The sequence below is a fragment of the Limulus polyphemus genome, unplaced genomic scaffold, assembly GCF_000517525.1.
Source record: "Limulus polyphemus unplaced genomic scaffold, Limulus_polyphemus-2.1.2 Scaffold204, whole genome shotgun sequence".
In the NCBI taxonomy this organism is placed as follows: domain Eukaryota; kingdom Metazoa; phylum Arthropoda; class Merostomata; order Xiphosura; family Limulidae; genus Limulus; species Limulus polyphemus.
The window spans coordinates 504,047-509,146 of NW_013665814.1; positions in this window are offsets into that span (position 1 = coordinate 504,047).

The window sequence follows — 5,100 nt, forward strand, 5'->3', positions numbered from 1 at the left end:
ACGCAGATAGCCTCGTGTAGCTTTGCGCGAAATTCAAAACAAATAAACAATCCTACGCTGATAAGTAGTCTATAATCATTATTAACTCGTGAATGTTTTCCTGTATTTTGTTCCCTGTTGACAAGAGTAAGGAGACGTTTCGTATTTTTAATATCTTTAATAGAATCTAGATTAATAAGTTTAACATCTTCAAATGGTTTTATTATTTTTTGTATACTTTATATTCTTATACTTTTCCGGTATGAAGGAAAATATTAGAACAAAAATAACTTCTAAAAACATAAAATTACACATAATTAAACCATTCTCCTCAGTCTTGTTTTTAGTGTTATAATAATGGTCAATTCGTACTTAAAGTGATTTAAGTAAGAGTACAGAGAAAATAACCTCCATACCCACATTTTGTTCTTAAATTCTTGAACAATCACTTTATTTGAAGTGTAAAATTTCACGAAATGTACACAACCCATCTTGAGATCTATCTGAAGGTTTTATGCTTATATTTACAAAAAAAAAGAAAAAAAAGACTGCTCTATCAATGTTTTATTATCAGTTAGCCGAACTTAATTTTAGTAGGGCAGCACCCAGTCACAAACCCCGAACTTTCTACCTAAACAAAGTGTAGTTCACATGTGTTCACACGTGACGTTAAATGAATGAGAAATCAGGTCCTTAATAATAATACATCAAATATTACTTCTCACTGTCTTCTGAATTATTTTATATTTATAAGTTAATGTTGTTGTTCTTTCTCTTTAACGAAGCTACAAAGTGGGTTATTTACGCTCTGTCCATCGCGGGGAATCGAATACCCCAAAATTTGACGTTGAATGCTCGTAAATCTATTGGAGACATTTAGAAGTTTAAACCCTGTCAATTAGAACTTGAGGTTTTACAAAACGTGTTAACGATATTCCCCGATTAATGATAATCTCTAGTTTAGTGAAGAGGTTTGAACTGAGTGTGTGCCTCCCCGTTAACTCAGGGCTTATAACGCTGAAAAATTGGGTTTCGATGTCCACGATCGACAGAGAACAAATAGTTCATTGTTTAGTTTTGTGATTCTCAATAAATAGATAGTTGTGTGTATGTCACTGCACATTTTTATTGTTATTGACTGGTCAATATTGTTACTAGGTATTTTAGGACATTTAGCAACTGTCTATGGATATTCTTAATGGATTATATAAAACGAAATGTTAATTGCCTTATATACATTTCGACAGTTTTTCTGGTCAAACTTTCCCAGGGGGGACAGCGGTAAGTCTTCGAATTTACAAGCTAAAATGAGGGGTTCGAAGGACACAGCAAATAGCCCGATGTGGCTTTGCTATGAGAAAACACACACACACACACACACGAAAATACTAGTTAAAAAAATCACACATGCGAAAACTGTAAAGGCCTCGAGTAAGGCTAATTCATGATAATATATAGTTACCTGTGATACATAAAAAGTCATAATTTATACAGTTTTGAATGAGGAGTATATTTAAGTTCAAACTACTCTATTGGAACACTTGATATCAATAAACAAAAGTGCTTGATGATTAAGAGAGTTTTTATTGTCTATAGTTTTATAAAGTGGTATCACATGTTGATTGCTACGTTCTTTTACAGACGAAATAATACTACTGAATTTCATACGATACCATGGTGATAAATCTTTATAACGCTAAAATTATGGGCTCAATATACATGGCAGACACACCGCAGATAGCCAGCTACTTGCTTAGGGTTGCGCTAAAACAAATAACAATACATTACTTACGTTACTTTTTACTTCTGCATCTGTTGTTAAACGTTGCGGGGAGATATAGTTGGAAGGTGAAAGGCTTGGGTCAGGGTAAGGCTGTGTTTGTTCATGGTCTCAGTCACACCATCGACCCATCTCATCCTGGGTCGCCCTCTTGCTTTGAATCCTATTATTTATATATTATATGCTCGTACCCCTGGTTCGTTGGGCTGTATTTTCACTATGCGGTCGAACCATTTGATTCTTTGCTTCTCAGTGTATTCGCTGATTGGGAGTTGTCCCAACCATTTCCTTTATTTTTACATTTTTTTAAAATCTTGTTTCTTATGGTTATGTTAGCAGCTTTCTGTAAGCATCTCATCTCGCAAGTGTTGATTTATAGAGTAGGGGATTGCTGGATCGGTTGAAGTATCGTGTAGGTTTATTCCACGTGACTTCTACTGTAACCATGAAGACTGGTCATCCCGAAACGTTGCTGGCTGACAGGGCTCTGGTGAAAATATGATTGGCCTAGCAAGTCGATAGTGACTATCCGAATTGCTTAAGATGATAAATATACCATTCTTATTTAGTGACGCACAGATCACATTTAGAGTTCTCTGTTTTACTCATTCAGATTCGAAGTACTCGTGGATTTACGACGATTCGGGTTCTTTATTTTTCTAGATACCTGTTTTCTTATCCTAAACTACAGTGTTTAAAATACTTACTATATAAAAATATACATTCTCTCGATACAGATGAATTAAAAATAAAAATTTTTTCACAGTGAACACCGGTTCGAATACTTTTACCAAACATGTTAATCCTTTCAGCCATTTTTTGTAAGGTTATAATGTGACGGTCAATCCCAATATTCGTTGGTAAAGAGTAGCTCAAAAATTGGCAGTGAGTGATTTTGACTATCTCCATGGATACGTCGTGGTTTCTTCCTTGCGTCTTTAGGCCTGACTGTTTTTGTTGATAAATAATAACAGTGTGGATTTAAACTTTATGGTAAATTACTTTACACAGTATTTTGTATTTACCTATTACTATGTATTAGAGTATTTGCATCAAACATGAAAATAGAGCACCAAAATAAGTATTCCTAAGACACTTTGATATAAAATTGGGAATTGAATAATATTATTAACAGCTAATTTAAACTATATTGATTTGGTGCATCCAGTTTATTTTCCTTACTATTATAGCTTTGCCCCCCAGTAGTACAGCGGTATGTCTCCGGACTTACAACGCTAGAAACCGGGTTTCGATACCCGTGGTGGGCAGAGCACAGATAGCCCTTGTGTAGCTTTGTGCATAATTAAAAAAAAAAATTATAGCTTTAATTTCATCTTTAAAAGATAGGTGTCAGGTGGAGCACGAATTTTAAAGTTGAATTTTGGTTCCTCAACCAGCTGTGTTTTGGAAGAACATTATTAAACAAAACTCTTAAACAGTAGAAATACCATACCTCTAGTCATTAAAATCTTGGGAAGATGATATATGTTGCTTAATAATCTTTAACAATTTTTGTTTACCACACAGAAGAAAGAATTCTTGTTTGTTGTTCTTCCCCACTTTGCACTTCCGAAAGAGTGAAAATTGCTGTAAGGTTGTTTACGTGTGTTCTTGTTATCTTTTACCACATTAACTTAGGATCAGTTTCCTTAACTGAAATTAACGTCAATTAATCGTTACTCATGAAAAGTACATTTTGATATATCATGAAAGGTAATTAAATATCTTTCAATGATAAATAACGTTAATGATAAAAATAGGAACAGTGAGTACTGTACATTCAGGAATCTGAGATTTGTTACGAAATACTCTTGGTTTGGGGATTATAAGTTCCACTGCATATGTCAGATGTAGAGCGTAAACGTTTTTTTCTTTTATAGGCCTATTTATATTGCTCATATTTTTAACAAAGGAGAATGAGTAGTGATTAAAGTTAGAAACATAGTAAGTGATTTGCCCAAACGGAAGGTCTTTAACTGACGTCCACAATGGCCTTATGTATCAAATATTACTCTTCGAAAAAGAGTCTGTCATTTATAGTAATAGTAATAACATTAATAATTTTCATTTTGTAAAATAAACAATTGTGTGGTGTTGAAAAGTTAACAGTAGACTGTTATTATTTTCTTTTAATTTTATGATATCATTGAGTATTTGACATAGCTGTTAGAAAGAACTGGTCTTCATTATAAGAAGAACAATGTTTTACTTCCAAAATTGGTACGCAGATGTTAATTAAAATAATTAAAACTAACTACCGTTATATATTATTTATTATCGTTAAAAGGTAAGGGTATTCTTTTCTGGTTATATCACCGAAATTCTGTTATTAATGCATATTTGGATATACGGAAAATGTTTTTAAGTAATGGTAGCGACCTACATTAAGGTGTTTGGTTTTTGGTTCTTATTGTTGGTTACTCAGTTTGTTTTTACATCTTATTTTTAATTGTTCAAATGGCCTCTCGAAAGATCATCTTTTATTAAATTATTTGACTTTGATAAGCAGTAATTTCTTTGTTGTTTATAACAAAAAATGTTGGCAAGAAAGCTAAGACCAGATATGACTATTAAACAGTTTAAAGGAACAATCGATTTGGTCTTTTTGATTAACGGATAACAGAATAAGTTTGATAATAATGATATTTAATTTTAGATTTAAAAAGATATCAATAAAAATGTTCCAAATAAACAAAACAGCGGACTAGGCCTAAGCCATCATGTTTTCACCTTCCTTTACTTCCAATACTATGGATTTTGTCCAGCTGCTATCGGATCAAATCGAGACATTGCACCTACGAGCTTAGGACTTCGAAAAAAATCTGAAGTGAAGAAGAATTACCAATTAAATTATTTACTGAAGACATGTTACGTTAATAAATTACAAAATGTAATTTTATGTTTACTCTACATGGACTATGATGAAAATAATTCATTGTTGTCAATGCATTTACTACTGAGCTCCACAAAAATTCCTAAATTGTGTATCTAAATTAACTCCAGTTGTTCAGCTGTTTGACAGATTTGTCAAAAACGACCAAATTCCTATCCTTTTAAGTGAGTTTAAGCAAACTAATATGTTATGAACGTAAAAAAATATAAACATTATATAGCAGTCTACTTTTTATAACCTCATTAATAAAATATATCCCATTCCGTTGAATGACAACAAATTATGTTATAACCAAAGAAAATGATATATTGGATCCTTTTTTTTCAATAACAGTTTATTTGTGTTAGATTGTCTTTATTTTCTCACTAGTGAAAATATATAAAAAAGGCAAATTTGAAGTTTTTCTAATATCAAATAAAAAATATGAAATCTAATTCCTATTTATAAT